Source organism: Rattus rattus, chromosome 4 (assembly GCF_011064425.1).
Source record: "Rattus rattus isolate New Zealand chromosome 4, Rrattus_CSIRO_v1, whole genome shotgun sequence".
NCBI classification, from domain to species: Eukaryota; Metazoa; Chordata; class Mammalia; order Rodentia; family Muridae; genus Rattus; species Rattus rattus.
In genome coordinates, this window is record NC_046157.1 from 25,178,701 (window position 1) to 25,200,573 (window position 21,873).

The window sequence follows — 21,873 nt, forward strand, 5'->3', positions numbered from 1 at the left end:
TGATAAGCATGTCCCCAAAACATGATATATCTGCCATATTTTTGATGAAGTAAAAATTCTGATTGGAGAGGGGAACTACGAAAATTCTGAATTGAACTTTTCGTTGTGAACTCATAGGGCATCTTAGTGAGATTGCTTTATTTTGTGAGAATTAACATTAAAATACTTGGGTTTCCAATAAGCACACTTTGTCTTCTCAAAATCAAGTACTTGCCTATCTTTGGTCTTCACCACACTTGTACTTTGCCATTATTTCTTTAAAAACTCTCTCAGTAATTAATTTACTTCAATTGTACCCTCAAGGTTGTAATTTGTCTCAGCAGGAGATCTCAACATCATTTAAAGTGAAAATTTCCCAATTTCTCCACCCATTTGAGCTGCTTTCCTCTGACTGATGGTTTTTCTACTCTTTTCACTCTTAAGAGCATTGTTTTCTTTTACTGTAAATGCTTAAAATTCAAATTTAATCTATTCTGATTTTGTACTCTCATTTTTTTTTCAGCTTAATAATACATATGCACAACAGCAGGAATTCCCCTTCCTTGTTCCACTTCTCATAACAGGAACTTTAACAGTGTTTGCTCTGAAGTCATCCCACAGACCTTGCCTTCTATTTCCCTTGATGTTTATCTCAATCAGATGAGTAGAATATCTCTTCAAAGGTACACTTGATTGTTTGTTCAGTAAATTAATATACAAGCAGATTATTAGGGTCCACTGTTTGAGAGTCATGGGGGATTATCATAGAGATCATAGTGCTGGCTATTAAGAAACTGCTAATCTTTTGAAACTTGTATGGTGAATTTTGTTATAAGTGCCAAGGGTTGGCAGAGGGTGCTATAAGTTAGTTTTCGCCAGTGATTCTGACACAGAGCTCACTGTAATAATGGCAGCCTCTGTTCATGTCCTGCAGAACTATATACATGAGCATCTTTGGTTCCTGTTAATATATAGTCAAAGTAGATGACATATTATTTTGAACATATTTGTGACCCTTTTGGTTTATGTCTTACTGCTAATTTTGGACATATTTCATGAATGTTTTCCAGTCATGTCCCTTTAGTCTATTACTTAGGAAGGGAAACTAAAAGTAATGACCAATTTTACAGCATGGTCTTACTTTATGCAGTTAAACCAGATACCTTACCTTCTGGGAACAACATGATGGTCAATAAATGCACAGCTGAGTGGGGACCATATCTACATTGGTGCCATATAAAGAGGTTCTGATAGTGATTAGTAGGTGCTACTAATGGCCTTTTTCCTGGGTATATAAAATAAGAAGTGTAAAATGGCCCATTATTGACAATTTCCTACAGAAGTAGAAACATAAATCTTCCCTATCTTTCCCCCTAGAAAAAATAGAATATGTCAATACTGGATGGAGAAAAGAACCTGAGGCTTCAATTCTACAAAAAAAAACTATAGGCAATGGAGAAAAGCTGAGAGCAGGAAAGATGGTCTTCTACAAGGAACAGCATAAATGGGTTGTCCAGTGTCAAATGGTCAGACACAAATACACATGTGCATATATTAATATACATTAATGTATGTATATATTACGTGTATTATATATATGCATACATAATGATACATAGACTAAACATACTGCAGTTAGGAGCATATGTATATATGTATATCAATATATTCATGCAATAACAATTAGTGAATGAAGACTATAAATTTGAAAATTTGGAAAGAGTCCAAATAGAGACAGGCAAAGGAAGAAATGTAATAAAGTTATATTCTTAAAATTAAAAGAAGGGAAATAGAAAAAGAGAAGTAAAAAAACCCCAAAACTATGAGCCTAAATGCAACAGGATCTTAGGAATATTCTGGAATCAATGTATGACAAGCATGGTGATTTGAATGAGAATGGCCCCCTTAGGCTTATAAATTTGAATTTTGCTCCCTGCACGTAGAACTATTTGGGGAAAACTAGTAGGTAAAATTTCATTGAAAAACATGTGTAGCTGGAGGAAGCATGATGTTTTAAAATACTTGTGCCATGATCAGTATTAGTTCGGCTTCCCAGTTTGAAATGTGAACTATTTCTGCTGGTATGTCTTCTTCACTTTGGCATCATGATCTTTAACCCTCTGTTACTGCAAACCCAATTAAATATTTTCTATAATATGTGTTTTTGTTGTTGTGTTTCACAGAGGCAACAGAATAGTAACAAATACAGAAACATTGATTTTTACTAATTTTAATGAATTTTTAGATTAACGCACTGTCCTGGCTGGTGTTGTTAGTCAACTTGACATAAGCTGAAGTTATCACAGAGAAATGAACATCTCTTGAAGAAATGTCTCCATGGGATCCAGCTAGCTATAAGGCATTTTCTCAAGCAGTGAACAAGGGTGGGAGGGTCCATTGTGGGTGGTGCCATCCCTGGACTGGTAAACTTGGGTTTTATAAGAAAGCAAGCTGAGTAAGCCCAGGGAAGCAAGCCAGTAAGCAGCATTCCTCCATGGCCTCTGCATCAGCTCCTGCTACTGGACCTGCTTGAGTTCCAGTCCTGATTTCCTTTGGTGATGAAAAGCAATGTGGAACTGTAAGCTGAATAAACACATTCCTCCCACACTTGCTTCTTGGTCAAGCTGTTTTGTGTAGGAAGAGAAACCCTGACTAAGAAATTGTATCATGAAATTTCTCTCTCCTACTGTCCTCCATCTTTCTCATCTGCTTCCCTTTCTTCTCTAATTTAAGTCATATATATATATATATATATATATATGTGTGTGTGTGTGTGTGTGTGTGTGTGTGTGTGCGTGTGTGTGTGTGTGTGTGTGTGTGTATTCTCATGTCATGATATCTTTTCTTGATTTATAAGCTAGAATTAACTTCACACTTAACAGGAATATGATAGTGTGTTGACAATCAAGTTCTTTCAAATGACAGATCTGGGTAATTTCAGCTACAGTTGTAGAAAAATCATGAATTTATTGTTCTTTATGATACTGCAGAATTAATGATAAGGGCCAGCAATTTGATACAGAAAACATGAGGGCTGCTAAGACCCTATAGTTAGGAAATGAGAACATTAAAACTAGATGGAAACTACAATAGGAATTATTCTAATGGAGACAATAGAGACTTGTATACAGAGGTCCATATATTTGGTTATTTGACTCTCTATCATGTAACAATATATCATGTAAGAACTATAGGTTCTTACAAAGTTGTTATAATGTTTGGTGGGTTATAACCTCTTTTGGGGGTTTGTTCTACCCTTTCATAGCCTCCTTAAAGACCACCACCACCAACAACAACAATAACAAAAAACCCCAGATATTTACATCATAATTTATAGCAATAGTGAAATTTCAGCAATAAAATAACAACAAAAATTTATGATTGAGGTTACCACAGCATGAAAATTTGTCTCAGCCTTAGGAAGGCTGAAAACTTCTGATCTAGATGATAATAAAAGAAATAACCCATTTTTATTTTATGTAAAATAGTCATCGGATAATTCATGTATCTATGAATATAGCATATAGCAGGACTGAAGTATCCTGGGAGTTTTCGTTCCCTCAACCAAATGAATCTTTCAGGAAATCCATATTTGCTCTCAGGAATGCCTGTGACATTTTTTCAAATATGTTTCTAGATGCATACATACTTAAATTTCCCATTTAGAAGTTTCGATTTCTATGCACAACACCTAGAAATTACTTTGTAGTTTTAGAAATAATAGTGACAGAAATTACTTAGAACACATATTTTCATGCCCTTTTGGGGACTCTGTATGCAAAAAGTTCAAACATATGACAATTTCCAATCCATTCTAGGACACAATAACTAATGGCACACTATTGTACCAGATGCCAAATAAAAGGTTTACTGCTATAATACTTTTGCATACGTGTAATAATTAAATTTTAACATAGCATTGATTTCTGAGATAGATGAGAATTTTTTTATTTCTGAACATTCTTTCCAGGTAAAGTTGAATTTCTCTGACAGACTCACTGAGTATACTTGGGCAATAGCACTGAGAAAATGAAGGCAAGTGGTTTGATTCTCTGAATTCCCAGGAACATGTATACAGTCTAGGCAACACAGAATTATGTTGACAAGGTTATGAAACAGGTAAGCCAGAAAGACAGACCACTGAAAGGAAGACACCAGTTATCAAAGACAAGAAAAGTACAGATACTTTCATGGGAAAGAATTCTATAGCTCATATAGAAAATGCTCCAAGTTCCAAACTTTCATCTGCTAGATGTTTGAAAATACAACTACACATTCAAGATAGCCGGCTGGTGTAAGCCCCATCTTCGGTGATGAACAGTAAGCTACGTATAAGATTCTCATCCATTAACAATGCGCCATTTATGCCTTCCGAGGCTCTGTTTCTTTTTCTCCATTTAAGGAAGTATTTCGGCACTCTGCTCCTTATTAGTTTTTATGTATACATCTAATATAAATGCAAAGATCTGATTTATATCAATTTATTCACGACATCCTTTATCCATTGCACATGCATTCAAATATCTTATGTAACTTATTATAATAAACCTTGCACTAAACATTAAGTAACTATTCCACAAGAAATTTCCTCTAGAGTGTGATTATTCCAATTTTACAGATGATGAGACTGAGGTATTCATAGTTTCGGAATAACTAAGATTATTACCAAGTGAATTCAAACCATTCCTTGATTTACAGACTTTCAGCTTAAGATTAAATATGTTCATTTTCCATTAGCATAAAATTTTCATTGTGATAGTTTTATGCATGTGCATTATGTACATGTGTATGTATTTATATGTACATATGCACATATATATGTGCTTCATTTTTGTTTGCTTTCACTAACCATTTCTGTCACCCTTTCATTCTTCTTTGCCGATTCTCTTCCTCCCAAGCAAATATTCCTCCCAGCTTCCGTATCACATGCATTTTATTACACATTTTGATTTTCTATTTCTCTTCAAAATCTTCCACATCTACTATAGATCCCTTTCTAAATGTATGCCCCAATACACACACACACACACACATACACACACACACATGCACACGCACACACATGTGCATGCATACGAAGAACTCTCTATGTTCTAAATCAATCGTCACAATCATCCCTTCTAACATCTCAATAAAATCCCATTGTCTGTACATACCACCTTTTTTTTACAATTATATGTTGGCAGACCTCTCAATCAGCTTCATATCTTGGCTATTGTGAAAAGTGCACAAAAACATTAGATATGTAAGCATTTCTGTGGTATGTCGATTTAAAATCTGTTTGATGGAGTATATAACCAAAAGTTGTATAGATAGGTAAAATGATAGTCCAATTTTTTTATCTTTAGGGACGTCTCAACAGATTTTCCATCATAGCTTCACTAGATAAGAGTTCAATCAGTAGTGTATAAGAACTCTTCTTTTCCCACATTCTCCTCAATATTTGGTCCCATTTCATTTCTTGACAGTAGCCATTTTGACTGGGATGAGATGAGAATCCCAATATAGTTTTAATTTTCATTTCTTGATGAGTAAGGCCCATGAACATGTTTCCCAATGTTCATTGAAAACATTTGTATATCTAGTTTGAGAAATGTTTACTCATTTCCTTAGCACATTTATTGATTTTATTATTTGGTTTTCTGGTGTTTAATTTTTTGAGGTCCGTTATTGATATTGATCCTCCATTAGAGGTATGTGTGGTAAGAATTTATTTTCTAAGTCTGTACATATTTATGAAATCTGCTGCTTTTCCTTTTTATCTTCATGAGCATGAATGTTTTAATTTTATAATATCCCATTTATTAGTTACTAAGGTAAATTCCTGTATAAATACAGTCATTAAAAAAAAAAAAAAACTTTACCTTTGTCTTTTGCCTGTATCTTAAAAACTGCCTATGTCTTCTCCCAGCATTTTAGGAGTTTTAGGCTTTAACTTAAAGTCTTAGATTCATTTTGAGTTGATTTTGTGGAGAGTGTGAAATATTGATCTAGTTTCATTTGTACAGGTGGATATCAAATTTTCATGGCACAATTTATTGAAGTGGATAAACAACTTTTCCAAACTTTTGATGGCTATAGCTGTTTTTATGTCTGTCTCCTCTGATTTCATTGGACTATGTGCCCATATTTATTCAGTATCCTGCTTTAACCACAATGGCTCTGGAGTCTAATTTGGGATTAGGAATTTTGATGATATCAGTATTTCTTTTGTAGCTAAGAATTATTCCTGCTATTTGGGTTATTTGGGTTTTGGTATCAATTGTAGGGCAGTCTTTCCTGTGTCTGTGAGTAGTGTCATTGAAATTATTATGGAGTTGTACTGAATGTGTAGGTTGATCTTGTTCTTTTTTTTTTTTTTTCGGAGCTGGGGACCAAACCCAGGGCCTTGCGGTTGCTAGGCAAGCGCTCTACCACTGAGCTAAATCCCCAACCCTGGTTGATCTTGTTCTTAAGTGAAACCATCTTCACAATCGTGAATCCTGATCCATGTTTCTATGGTCTTTAATTTCTTCATTCAGAGTCTTACTTTCTTTAAATAGAGATGCTTCATCTCCTTGCTTAGGTTTACTCCAAAGTATTTTTTTTTCAAACTATTGCTGTTCTTACACTCTTGTTAGCAAAATTCTTTTCCTGATTTCTTTCTCCAACAGTGTGATATTGTGATGCAGGCAAAGTTCTCCACTGTGAATGTTCATTTTGAATTCTAATATTCGATGAACGGTTTCTCAGACCAAGTAATTTTCTTCCTCTTTATAGTAATTTTTTGCAGATTTGTCTTTAGTTTTATTTTTATTGTTTATTTATTTACATATTTATTTATGTACGAGCACTCTGCTGCTGCATGTACACCTGCATGCCAGAAAGAGCATCAGAACCAGTTATAGATAGTTGTGAACCAACTTGTGGATGCTTGGATCTGAACTCATTTTCTCTGCAAAGAAAGTTAGTGTTCTTAACCACTGAACCATCTCGCGCATTTCCTAATGGTTCCTTTAGAGTCTTTAAAAACAAGTCCATATCTATACATAGATATAGATAGCTTTTGATTTCTTATTTGAAGCCATTTTTATTTCTTTCTATTGGGCTGTTGTTTATGATGGTTAACTTTATCAGCTTGGCACAATATAGGATGGTCTGGAAAACAACAGTCTCTATGAGGGACTATGTTGGCCTAGAGGCATTTCCAAAGGAAATTTTAGCTTTATTAATGGGGGATGACCCAGCCTATTTGAAAGACTGAGGTACTAGGCAAAGGGTAGTGAACTGTGCAAGAGTTGAAGAATAGTAGTGAGCACAAGGAAGTAAGTTAGCTATCATGTATGCAACAGTTTTTTCTGATCTTAATAGTGGATTTGATAGGATTATTTGTATGAGGTTCCTACCTTGACTTCCTCACAAGGATATACAGTGAATTGTAAGCTCAAACTAAACCCTATTTCATCTAAGTTCTTTATGGTCTGGATATTTTTTATCATAGATACAGAAAGGAAACTGAATATTGTTCTAGCTGAAATCTTTATATTGAATAGGAATGTAAAGGGTAAATACTCTTGTCTAGACCCCAACTGTAGATGAAGGATTCTGTTTTGTCTTTGTGGAATATAATATTGACTGTGAACTTCTCATACATAGCGTTTATTTCATTGATGTGTGTTCTTTTTATTACTCGTCATGATTTTATTGTGAAAGCATATTGAATTTTGTCAAAGCCCTTTAGCAATGATTGAGATTCTCATATAATTTCTGTCTTTATTCATGTGGCTTTGATTTCTTCAACTCAGTTCCTTATTTTTTAAGTGGAATCAAAGGCTTGGTCTCTCCAATGTGCCTTTGAATCCTAAGCATTCTTGAGCACATTTATTTTCATTTGGTTATTTTGTTTGCTTGTTTGTTTTTTGATTTGTCTTCCATCCCTAAAATATATTCATCTACCTACTTCCATCTACTTGATACCATCTATTGGTAGTCCCTTCCACTGTAAGTTTTTCTGGTTCCTTGAGTTTTGTATTACCAATATTTCATTTGTTCTTTTGATATATTTGTAGAATTTTTCCTGCATGTTTCTCTCTATTTTTCCTTTATTTAAGTTACTGGATTTTTTAATCCATTTTTCTTGCTTTTCTCTCTGTTTTAGATTGTACTCCCATACTCAAAATTATTTCTCTTTCTCAGCGTGTTTGAATTTATTGATCATTTCTGCTAGAAATTGTGTCAAAACTTCTGTACTTTCACTACTTTTGGCATCTTTGAATGTGGAAGTTGAAGAATTATGATCTTTTGGAGAGTTTATGTTGCATTGACAATTTCATAATTATTTTTATTTCTCCCGCAATTTACACAACTAATGGTTTGTTTATACCTTTTGAATTTCTTCTGTGATATTTTGATTAACATATTTTGAGGAGCATAGTCCCTAGTACTGGAACAACAGCAACATTAAAACCAAAAAGATACAAAAATATACATAAACAAAATCTTCTGTGGAAGAGGGGGAATGGTGGATTGTAGGAGTCAGAGGGTCAAAAACACCACAAGAAAACTCACAGAATTAACTAAACTAGCTCACAGAAATGAACCTGCAAAGGTCTGACTTAAAAGTTATAGTTGTGTAGATTGATACTCTTAAGGGATTCCTGACAGAGTGAGTGGGAGCTGTTTGTGATGCTTTTGCCTGTTTTGGGGTCCTTTCTTCCTACTCGATTGTCTCATGCAGACTTAATATGTGAGGGTATGCCTTGACCTATTCCAACTGGATGTTGAAGGAATATTTGATTCATTTCCCTGGGAGGCCTGCGCTTTTCTGAAGAGAAATTGACAGGAAGTGGATCTGGAGAAGAGGCTAGGTTTCCAGGGAGGAACTGGGAAGAAAGGAGAGAGGGGAAATTGTTACAGATATAATACATGAGAGAAGAATAAAAGTATCTAAAAATAAATCTGTCGTCTGCATCCTTATAGTATCTGGTTCTCTTAATATTTATTTTATTGTTCTTGGATATTTTATGTATTTACATTACAAATGTTATCCCCTTTCCCCCCTCTCCAATATCTCCTCCCTCCTCCCCCTGCTTCTGTGATGATGCTCCCACTCTCACCTACCTACTCCATTCTCAACATCCTGGCATTCCCCTACATTGGGGAAACGAGCCCTCACAGAACCAAGGGCTCTCCCTATGTTGCTTATCTTGGGATTCTGGCTGTCTGACTTAAGGTTGTTCTGTTTTAAGCTTCTAAGGGCAGCTTATATACTACGCTTATGTGTGCTTAGTATAGACACATTTATGCCTACACACTGCCCTTTGAATTATATAAAGCAGTCAAGACACTAAGACTTCTCTCCACTATTAATGCCTCTTGCAATGGGGTTGACATCTCACTGGACTCCCGAGGCTCTACAGGGTTGGTGGCTTACTCTTGAGATATGTCTACCATTTTCTTCACCCACAGAGCCTTACCTCATCTTCTAGATAAGGGCTCTATTTCAATCCCTGTGGTCCAGCAAGGGAATCTCACAGTATTCCATCAATAACATTATGATTTTTTAAGATGTATTTCCTTTCTCTCTTTTGACTACTATTATTTCTCGCTATGACTTCATCAGGTCACATGGATGCAGCTTCTAGTCAGTCATCTTACATGGAAAGTCAAATTTCTTTCTTAAATTAAACCCTCTCATTTTGAACATCATGTGTTATCCAGGGCAGGATTTATATTTTCCACTGAATCGTTTGATTTTAAGGATCATTTTCTTTTCAGGTCTTCTTATACACCATTTATTCAGCATTGATTAAATAGACTTTTTTCTTTCAAGATATTCTGTTTGTGACATAGTTTTCATTACTATATGTGTAATCCATTATCCCAGAATACTTACCCCTAGATAAATGTCTATTATGACATTAGAAATCCAGACATTAGAAATTATGCTGTGATCGATTTTAAAAATAACGTTCAAGTATGAAATTTAATAACCAGTCACTTTATTTATTGTGTTTGCTTCTGCTTTATTACAGTCTTTATCAATTCAACGATCTCACAGTCAAGCAACAAGTAATTTTCAAAGCTGAATTTCAGACCATATGCATAATATTGTTTCTTAGGGACTCCCAATAGCAGAACTCAGAACTCAGAGGGGATTCACAGATCTGTTACTAAACACTGGTGATTTTCCTGGGCATTTTCAGCTATAGACTCTTAACCAGGAAGCCATATGTTATTATCCTTGCTATTATTGGAGGGCACTGTAAAACTATCATGCCATCATTTCTGATATTACATTTTTTCCACTTGCAGTCATTTCTAGCATCTTTTGTAGCTTCCAATAAGAAAACATTTTCTTCACAAACCTATAATTGATATCTTTCTCATCCCCCTTGTGTATATATTAACAAGCAACCTAAATAGATCCAAGAAAAACATAATTGAAAATGATGGTAATAAGTCAATACGTATAATATTAAAATAAACAACGTGGAGAGAAATGTCCTATCCTGATTTCTAAGAGAATGGTCTACCTGAAATATGAAAGATTTTTGCAGATAAACTAAGTGTATTTTAGTCCAGGGAGCTTTGAAGACCTCTTCTACTGGAAAGGTTTATTTAAAGTTTGATAGATTTCCAGTCAGAGCAAGATCATAATTGGATAACTTAGAAATGCTTTGGGTCTTATCTGAAGCATCAGTGAAAGCATGGAGGAGTCTTCTTTAAAGATGAAAAGTGAATTGATTAGAATTCTAAGGTCCTCTCATACAAGGAAGGAATCTTCCCTATTCAGATCCTTGCAGGGAGCTCAGTGATCTGAGCCCCTCTCATGCATGGTCCACCTTTCCAGTGCCTGCAGTGAAGATGTCCCACACATCCCCAATGGCCAGGCCTATCAATTCCAGGAACCTGCGAGTCTTCTTTGACGTGGATACCGGTGGGGAGCGAGCTGAACTAATTGTTTTAGCATTGTTTGCAGATATTGTTCCCAAAACTGCAGAACATTTTTGTGTGTGTTGTATACAGGAGAAAAGGGCACTTGATCCACAACTGGGAAACCTCTCCACTTTAAATTCAAATTCCACTGAATTATTAAGAAACGTATGATTTGGGGTAGAGAATCAGAATGGGACAGTTAGAGAAAGTATTTATGATAAAAACTTTGAAGATGAAAATTTTCATTATAAGCCATGATCGGGAGGGTTTGCTGAGCATGGAGGCCCCAATACAAATGGTTCTCAGTTCTTTATCACAACAGGTTCAACTCCTCATTTGGATAGGAAACATGTGGTATTTCGTCAAGTAATAAAAGGACTAAGTATGGCAAGGATGCTTGAAAAGATAGAAGTAAATGGTGAAAGACCTGCCAAACTGTGTGTTATTGCAGAATGTGGAGAATTGAAGGAAGGGGATGACTGGGGAATATTCCTCAAAGATGGCTCTGGGAATAGTCATCCCAATTTCCCTGAGCATGCTGATATAGATTTAAAAGAAGTAGATAAAATTTTATTAATATCCGAAGAGTTAAAAAACATTGGAAATACTTTTTTCAAATCTCAGAACTGGGAGATGGCTATTAAAAATATGCAGAAGGTACATAGATAGTTCAAAGGCTATTCTTGAGAAAGCAGATATATCCAGCCTGCAACCTATAGTCTTAAGTTGTGTGCTGAATATTGGTGCTTGTAAATTGAAGATGTTAAACTAGCTGGGGAGATTGAAAGTTGCTTGGAAGCTCTTGAAATAGACCCTTCAAATACTAAAGCACTATACCAAAAAGCAAAAGGATGGCAAGGATTAAAAGAGTATGATCAAGCAATGGCTGCTCTTAAGAGATAGCCCCAGGAGAGAAATCTATTCAGGTAGAATTGCTTAAAGTCAAATGATAAAGGCAAAGACAGATAAAGAGAAGGAAGTGTATGCAAAATTGCTTAATAAGGACTTTCCTTAACTATTATAAATTGATTATATAAAGGACAATGTACATTACTGTCTACATGATCCCTGATGTGTTTCCCTTGATCTTTGTCATTGTTTACAGAACAGTGTCGACATAGGTTTCTTATTGATAAAGTGATACAATGAAAAAGAAAAGAAAGTCATATTACGTCTATCCATGCCAACTTGCTAGGGAAAGAAGACATGGAGGAAACAACACACACATATAGTAATGGATGCTAATGCACATTGTGTGTAAGTTGAGTTTATCTATGCTGCCTAAAAGTCTTTAAGTTGCATAAGCAATGTGAAACAAAGAAGCTTGATGCTGGCCATAAAACCACATACAACAGCTAATTTTATCTTCAGGTTCCGATCTGAAACTCATGTTAAACAGTTTATCATTTTGTCAATTGGCAGGAAGAAGTGATTCACCATATCTCTTTTGGGCATCAAGCAGAATATCCCAATTCCTTTGTATGATCTCAAAGATGGCATTTATAATTGTGTCACACTGAACTCGTACTTATATATTGAGGGTCACAATCTCCTAGATAACTATTTTGAGCTATGTTTACTATATCCTTCCCCTGTAATTTTATAGTGAAGGGAATTAGTTATTTATTGGTGCCAAGTGTATTTTTAAAGTGCTTGTTACCTTACTAATTTTACGGACACACATGTGAAGTCATACACAAGCACACGCGCGCGCGCTCACACACACACACACACATACACACACACACAAACACATGCATTATTGTCACAAAACACTGATTTTAATATGTTTGTTACTATAAATCTTTGAAAGTTCAGGAAAGTCAAGAGGGCAATGATTTTGTTAACTAAAGATGAGAGGTATTTAGACTAGCCAAAATTAAATGCAAATTTTACAAATATGTTACACCCCATCTCCTGGTACCCAGCATAGTTGTGATTGATCGTAGCTGTTTTAAACCAATAAATGGTTCCTCAGGATTCTCAGAGCAATAGATTGACTCTTCCATATTATCTTCATATTTCTTATCAGATTGTACAGCATAACACGACCATGTGACGTGCCTCATTGTAGTGAAGAAAGCCACTTGGAATTCTTGTAGCTTTCAAATAAAGTTCTATTTTTCTCTGCAGCATGCTGTTGTTTCTCTTATAATCCCTATCCCTTCCTTCTTCCCTTTGCTCTAAGGACTCTTGAGTTCAATCTTAGGTAGCACTCTATTAAGAATTTCTCATTAGGTCAAATTGTTTTCCATTATTGGTTAAGTCTCTAGACATCTTTTATTATTGGCACATGTGGTTTAAAAATTATTAATATCTATTTCCTAAACCATTGCTGGGAACATCTGCCTTTTCTGCCCCTACAATCTGGTTCACAGTAGTCATTCTGCTGCTTAGACAAGCAGTGAGTTAATGATATGGCCTCGATTGTATGAATGAGGACGAAGTTGTTCAGGATCAGACTCCAGAGTTTGAGGATAGATTCATCCAGAGTTGGAGGAAATCACACACACACAGGAAGTGGAAAAACTAAGGGTGAGTGTAGCTTTATTCAATTCTAGATTCTCTAATCTGTGCAAAAATCTCAAAGACAAAAGGTCTGCTTAAAATGTTGCTGTGTTATAATAACTTCAGAAAACAGAGATCCTAATTAGCCAACTTTCTTTTTTATTGTCATGTGAATTAAATGGTTGTTTGGGGCTGATTTGGGCTATCATTGTTAGAGAGATGTTGACCTGAAGTAATCTCTTATGGGGGTAGAAAGCTCTGATCATCTGTAATCATGTTGAAACTTCTTATTCTAAATTAGAGTCTCATTATACTTCATTGTGGTGCTTAACTGTTCCCCGAGAGGCTTTTTATATACTAATAAACTGTAATATGTAGAGCTTTTCATTTTTCTTATTAGAAGTTATAAGAAGATAAAAATGAGTAGAAACAGAAAATAATTGAAAAATATATAAAGAATGATTGAAAAATATAAAGGAAAAAATAAGACCAAACTGAGAGTAACCAAACACTGCCCCTAAGATACCGCTAATCCCCAGAAGGGTATGACTATACACACATGAATATCCTCCCCCCCACCCCCCCAGAGATTCGCTTCTATCAACCTGAGCATGTGGAGGTTGTCAGCTGCTTAGAGAAGAGCAGGTTTTATAAATGAACACATCTGGCCTCAAATCTTGTCTCATTCTTATAAGTGTTGTATATACGTATAAATCTTGAAGTGTTAGCCTTCATTTCTCATCTGAAAATAAAGATGAAAAATGCACACTTTTACAAACATGGGATTCTTGTAAATATTTGGTCAGCTCTCCCCATATCTTAGAAAAGCAGCAGGTCAGCAGCAAATACTTATTCTTCTACTGCAAACAAATGTGTTGTAGTTGATAGGATGAGGTAGGATGAAGAGGCCTATTGTACACCCTAGGGTTACTCTTTGTACCTCCTGTAGGAAAGGTAGCCCATTTATTCTTTACAATATTATACATTTTTGTATGTTTATATAACAATATTTCAGAGGTTAAAGGCATTATTTCAGGGGTCAGAAGTTTATTTCAGCAAATTACACATGATAAACTGGTGCTTTACAGTTTGACTATTACCTCAGTTAGGTCCTTGGATGACACTAAGTTAATTCCCAGTTGTTTTGCTTAAAGACTGAGTTTCCTAAGATGTTGAGGATTTGACAAATCATGAAATATAAATAGACATTCAAATCAAGGTGTGGATATTCAGGGGGCATTTTTTATGATAAACTGTTTGATACTGCCATCATTTATAATGTTAGATAAATTATTGTCCCAGACAATATCTTCCATCTTCCCTTATCAAATATCATGGATTTTAATACTATCAAAAGTTTCCTGACATAAATAAATATATGAAAAATGGAGTGCTGTTGGGAAGCTTTCTTTCTAGACACAAAATTGTTTTCAAGTCATAGAAATCTTGTTCTTCCTTCCTTATGATTAACAGTTGAGCCGAAAGAGAACACAAACAATTTTTTAGTGGGTAGATGCCAATTACTTTCACCACTTTAATGGGGCAATTGTGACCTTTTGGGTTCAGAGCAGCCCTCTAAGTATAACCACAATATGACCTTGAGTAGAAACACATTGACATTCTTTATTGTGACCAAAAAGCAGCCCAGTTCTGGTATTTGTGGGAAACTGATCTGTATGAACCACTAAAGAGCTTCCACTTTGCATTATCGCCCATTTTATGAAGCAGGAAGTCTCTTAATGTTAATTCTGTAATTTGAGCGTTAATATTGTGGTTTCACATCCTGTAAATTAAAGCTGTGTGATTACCAGCGAGTTGGCACGTGAAACCTTCAACAGTGCATCTTAGGATGCAAATGTCTCAAAATGTAGCTGAGGAAAAATGGTCAGGCATGTCTGGGATCTGAGTCTCCTTATTTCCTGGAGTGGATGGTAGCCCACTCCTCTCTTTAGTTCTCTCTCATGGAGGCTTTATTTTTCCAGGCTTTCAGTTTAAACTCAGTTAATTTGTATCTGCCAACATATTTCCATGGGTTGCATAGAAGCTAGCTATTAATGTAATTTCAGGGAATTGGCAGTCCCCAAATAGCACACACCCATCGACTGTATATAGTGGAAAAAAATGATTTTCTCCAAGACTAGTAAATGTCCTATGGATCATATGCTGGGCACATCTTTGTTACTTTGATGATTCCAGATAGAGGAGCCATAGTTCAAGGTACTTAGGAGACTTGAGATTAGTCAAACGAGGAAGGAATTCCTAAGGCAAATGCTCTGAAGATCTTCCTTTCTCTAGGCTCATAGATAATTTTGGCCAAATTATTACAGATTATTCAAGAATGAGATTCTGAAAGTTAACTATGAGTAAATTTTAAATATTTCCAAATCTATCATTGTGTTTGTTTCATCCTGTGTTGCATTATAAAGTATAGACTTTAGATTGATTTGAACAGGTATACAGATGCAAAAGTCTGCATATTTTGGGGTTAGTGATGATATTTAGTATATGTATACATGTGGTTGCAAATCTGCATATTTAGGAAGTAGCTTATAATATTTTAATATAGGGATACATGTGGTTGAACAAATTTTAAATCAAGCTAAATAAATCTTTTCAGATATTTGTTGTTTCCCTTTTCCTTAGGAGTTGAATGATAGGCTATTTCTCTTTTTCTTTTTTTATTAATCATTCCATTTGTTTCCTAATTAAAGGAAGTAACAGTCCAACATGTCTATATGTATTGTTTAGGAATTTTGCTGATTTAAAGGGTGTGACACCACCTTCACACATCTTTACTCAAGGAAAGACAATGTACTTCCAGAAAGAAAGAAAAAAGGAGAGAAAGAAAGAAAGAAAGAAGCAAAGAAAGAAAGAAACAAACAAAGAAAGAAAGGGATAAAGGAAAGAAGAAGGAAGAAAGAAAGAAAGAAAGGGCCCTGACCTGCAGGGCAGTCGACCAGGGTCTGGGATCCACCTAGGAGAGAATGGGGGACAAGAGACGCAAAGAACGGACAGCCAGTCAAGAAGTCTGATCAAGCTGACAATTTTTAATTTTTCTCAGGCTGAAGATATACTGGTAGAAGCAAAATGTGGGGAGGGGTTGGGTGACCACAAAAGAATGGGCCTGGCTTGATAACCAGGATATTGGCTGGGTAAATCGGCCAAGCAGGGGAATAGCAGGGTGGGTTGTTTAGTGACCTGATCATCAGTGCCTGACCACCGGTACTCAGTGATCTGACACCTAGATTTATGCTATCTATTGAATTTATGTAGAGCTGCAGGTGCTGCTTTGATCTAACCTAAGCCTATTGCTTTTTGTTCTATCATAAGGCTAAAATACAATTGCTTTTTAACCTGAAGACTATTGCTTATTATTCTAGCATAAGGCTAGAACACAATTGCTTTTTAACTTGAAGGCTGCTTTCGCCATCTCAAGGCTGCTCCCAACAAGAAAGGAAGGAAGGAAGGAAGGGAGGGAGGGAGAGAGAGAGAGAGAGAGAGAGAGAGAGAGAGAGAGAGAGAGAGAGAGAGAGAGAGAGAGAGAGAGAGAGAGCAAGCACCGTGCTGCAGCAAGGATGCAGAGCAAAGAGAAATAGTACACACTGTATCTACTGTTTTCTACTTAGTCATTTTCCTTCTCATTGTGGAACACAGCCCATATTAATTAGAATTAATTAGAATCAAGTGTATTAAGTAGCTGATATAAATGGCAGAAAAGCATCAAAACCCATGTACTTCATAAAGTGACCAAGACGTTGACGCAAAAGTCTCAATGCATTTTGAGTAACTCATGCTGTGTCTTGGGATTCTTCCTCAGTCACTGTACTGTAGCTTTCTTCTCTCCTCGCATCTCTCAGTCTCAGGGCCCAACTTAACATTGTCCTTGCTTTGCTTTTAGTGAGATTCTCAGAAAAGCATCTTAGCTATCATAGGGGCATACTTCCTGTGTGAGATTTGATGTTTAATCATGCACAAACCACGATCTTTAAGTCGCACTGTTTCACAACTCGATTCTTTCCCAAAGTAAAATACACTGATTTATATTTTACTTTACTCAATACTGGAGAGTTTCATAATGGCTTTGTTATTAATTGAAAAATGAATGTAATCAGGATTTATGGGACTATTGAAGACTGAATACCTATAAATAGAATGTAACTTAGTAAGAGTTTTTTAAGAAGAAAAGAGTTATACATAGAAAGAAATGCATGTGGGTGACATTGACCCTCTGGTGTTTAAGAGCATTATGGATTTTGGGGGATGGTGAAAGAAACATTCAGAGTAGCAGTCAGCACACAAAAATCTGATGAAATGTTTTTGAGATACTTTTTTTTATTAGATATATTTTTATAACAATACATAATTCAATGTATAAATTCTGGCAAGAAGGGTTTACTTTCACAATTCACTTATAAAAGTGGCTTAGCCAGTATGAACTCCAAAATCACCTTTTTCTTTCTTTCTCTCTTTCTTTCTTTCTTTCTTTCTTTCTTTCTTTCTTTCTTTCTTTCTTTCTTTCTTTCCCTTCCTTCCTTCCTTCCTTCTTTCTTTCCTTCCTTCCTTCCTTCTTTCTTTCTTTCTTTCTTTCTTTCTTTCTTTCTTTCTTTCTCGTTCCATTTTTTTAAATCTCAAAGATATCCCCCTTCCGTTTACCTTTCCACAACCCCACATCCCAACATCCGCCCTCTCCCCCTCCCCTTTGCCTCTATAAGAATGGCACCCACCCTCCCACCCATTCTGACCCACTGCTCCAGCAACCCTCTATTGTGGGGCATCAGACCTCCATAGGATCAAGGATGTCACCTCCCATTAATATCAGCCAAGGCCATCCTCTTCTACATATGTGCCTGGAGTCCTACAGCCCTCTCTGTACTCTCCTTGGTTGCTGATCTAGTTCCGTTGAAGCACTAGGTAGTCCGGTCAGCCGACATTGCTCTTCCTATGGGATTGCAATACCTCTCTGCTCCTCCAGTCCTTCCATCAGCTCCCACTCCACACCGGGGTTCCTAAGCTCAGTCGGATGGTTGGAACCAAGCATCCACATCTGCACTGGTCTGGTTCTGGAAGAACCTCCCAGGGAACAGCCTTACCAGTTTCCTACCAGCAAGTGCCTCTTGGAAACAGCAAATGTCAGAGTTTGTTGTCTGCAGACAGGTTGGATCCTCAGGTAGGACTGTCCCTGCATGGCCCTTCCTTCAGTCTCTGCTCTATTTTCTGTCCCTGTCTTTCCCTTCTTTTTTTTTCTTTTCTTTTCTTTTTTTCAGAGCTGGGGACCGAACCCAGGGCCTTGCGCTTGCTAGGCAAGCGCTTTACCACTGAGCCAAATCCCCAACCCTACCTGTCTTTCCTTTCGACAGAAACATTTATGGGTTCAAAACATTGAGACAGGTGGGAGGCCCCATCTCTCAACTGGGGACCGTACCTATCTACTGGAGGAGGTCTCTACAGGTTCTATCTCCCCTTCGCTGTACATCTTGGCTAAAGTCATCCCTGTTGGGTCCTGGATGCCTTTCACTTTCTTGGTGTCTGGGACCTTCCAGTGGCTACTCCCAGTTCCTCATTCCCCCACTGTTACATATTTTTATTTGATTTCGTGACAAATCATTCTTTTAATAAGAGCAAGTAAGATTTTCTCCTTGTAACATGGTTCTGGGTTAAAAGAATTGAAAATGAGGATTTGGATAGTTAACTCTGTGTGTGTGTGTGTGTGCATGTGTGTGTGTGTGTGTGTGTGTGTGTGTGTGTATTTATCTCTGTGGAAATTTCAGGGATGGAAGATTGTATGGAGGATTAAAAAATTATTTTAAAGGTTGGAAAATTAGGGCTGCTACTTACCTGGGTTTAAAGTTTCAGTTTCCTATTTACCATAAATGCAAAAATATTTTCAATAATCTGTCAGTTTTCTCAAGTAACTACGTGGCACACAATACAGTAATTTGTTTTTAGTCTTGGAAATGTTGATGAATTTCGTGCCAAATATGAAACTTATCACATAGAATTTTCAGGAAGGGAATGGTGGAGGACTGAGTTCAGTTTATTTTTCATCATCTGTCATATCTGAGAATCTTTTGGCTAAATGCCAGATAATATAACTTTCCTTTCTATGACTTTTCTCAAAAAAATATGGAAAATATCTGATCAATGAAAAGTTCGAAGCTTAAATATTCATGTTCTAAGAGAGAAAACTGAGTAACATGTTCACAGAAATGGTGGTGGTCCCCCAAGGACAGAAAGTTTCCAACATCAGGTTTAGGAAGTTGATCAAACCATCTACCAGTTGAATTCTGTTATTCTCTATGTATTCAGATTTTCAACAGAACATAAAGTCGAAGACTGCTGAACTCAGCATTAGAAGAATCAAAATGAGAACTTCCTATTATGATCCCTAACTTGCCTACAGACCCCTGGGTGTATTCCCTACCTATTACACCTTTTTCCTTCATTTTAATACCCACTTTGACTTCGTTGAACAGAAAAAGTTATGATTACTATGGTGTTTAGTTGACACTTACATGAGCTAGTATTTTAAAAAGACACCACACACACACACACACACACACACACACACACACACACACACACCTTGCAAAAGAGAGCAAGGAGGAGGATGGAAGTCCTGTGCCCTGTGGAATGTAAGAATTGTATTGTCTCCCTGTTTCAACCATAATATCAGGAAAATGCTAGGAAATCTTTTGTCTTTATTTCCTAAAAGTAGGCTTAAGTCCTCCATACATGGCACGTAAGGTACTTTTAGAACGGTGTGTTAAACATGCAGCTCAACTCTGCCCACACTCTTGAGGGATTTATCACTATGTGGAAGAGAAAACTGCAAGAAACCAGGCACAGCAAGAGAACAGATGAGGAGGCTGCAGCTCCACTGGCGGCAACAAGTGGGTTTACTATGCTGAGGAGAGGGATAGTTGGAGAATGATGTAGTAGTAGTTAGATGTGAGGTTCATTGGCTATGTAGCTGCTATGCAGGTATGGGGAGGCCCAAACCTAGGTTTGCCAGCGGTCTACGCGGCAGTGTGACCCATTTCAGCATTTTGCAATAGCTGTGGAATTGGCCCTCACTGGAATGTGATGGTGTCTCCTGCTATTGAAAAGGAAAATGAACTGATCTTGAAAAGTGACAGGTGTAACCCTTCACTGTGCTGAGCAGACCTCTCATGATTCCCTAAAGCCCTGGCAGGAGGCTGGCCGGGGATGGCCCACCTAGTTTAACTCTCATTCCGTTCTAATCGCAAAATGAAATGGAGTTTTCCTCCAAGTGACAGCTAAATTTCTGTCCCTCCCCAGCTGCTGCGCCAGTGCTGCTGAATTCTCGAATCCCTCTGCCCTCCATTCTTCCTCGTGGTTAGCAAATGCCAGGGAATGTTGGAGTGACGAGTTAGTTCTTTGCACCTGACACCTCAGCTGGAAGACTTGATAAACTGCAAATACCATCACAGTCATTTTTCAGGCGTCGACTCAGAAAGATACCCAGTGAGATGCTGGATGTGGGAGGTAAAATGCTGCCTCCCCTCAGCTAACATCGCTACAGATGTGACCTGCGTCTCAGGGCTGTTTTAAAGAATGCTTTGGTGGAATGATCTTTCTGTCTTTAAATAGAATGGCATGAAATCATAGGCTCTGTCTTTTCTCCACGAACAGCATCCTTCACCTGCTTAGGAGGACACCGTGAGAAGGAACTAAAGCTGAGCTCCTAGAACAACTCTTGGTGTCTTACCATTATCCTGGAGCCTTTCAGAATACAGAGCCAACATGAATGGCTGCAAATTTGCACACTACCTGTACCCTACAACTTAGATTTTGCATGAACCTCCTCTCCTGGGGAAAGTCAGAAGGCTCTATTCCTCCCTCCCCATTAAGCATACTGTCATCCAAGTTTTCTTTGTGCTGAGATGGATATTGGAAGGTGCCTTCTCCTCTCTTCTCCCTCCTACTTCCTCTCCACCCCCTCTCTAGGGAACAGTATTAGTATTCTGCGATACACTCTTAAGCAGAACCTGAGAAAGGAATTAATCTGTCACTGGGAATGAGTGCACTGGACAGGGATTTATGCAGATGAAGTCCTCAAAGTGATGGTGAGCATTCTGTCTACAACACTTTGCAGAGGCATCACACAAACATGCATTTAAATTGCATTGCAGCTGGGTGACTGGACACTGTCCAGTGCTGGGCTATCCTGGTTCTAGCCACCAGATATTCCAGTAGAAGGTCAATCATGTGACTTATGTATCTGGGTCCTATTCTAAAGTCCTCATATATAACACCCTATCTAAACTCAGGTCTGTGGAAGATACAACCCCACTCAATTTGCTTTATAAACGTCTGGCCTCAGAATCTCCCCTTAGCCCAGTCGACCCTTGGCTGTCTTCTCTAAAGCCCTCTATGGTTTGATATTCTGGTCATAACCAGGGAAAGATTCATTTGAGCTGGCATTTCTTCTGCTGGCTAGCATCTGCA

The 21,873-nt window shown here is 37.1% G+C and overlaps 1 protein-coding gene and 1 pseudogene across 1 annotated transcript in view; both read left to right on the forward strand.

Annotated features, from left to right (window-relative positions):
- Lsamp (limbic system associated membrane protein) overlaps positions 1 to 21,873 on the forward strand; it is a 2,154,604-nt gene that overhangs the window by 229,000 nt on the left and 1,903,731 nt on the right. The gene's annotated exons all lie outside the window — the stretch shown is intronic.
- On the forward strand, positions 10,476 to 12,349 carry LOC116897707 (annotated as a pseudogene).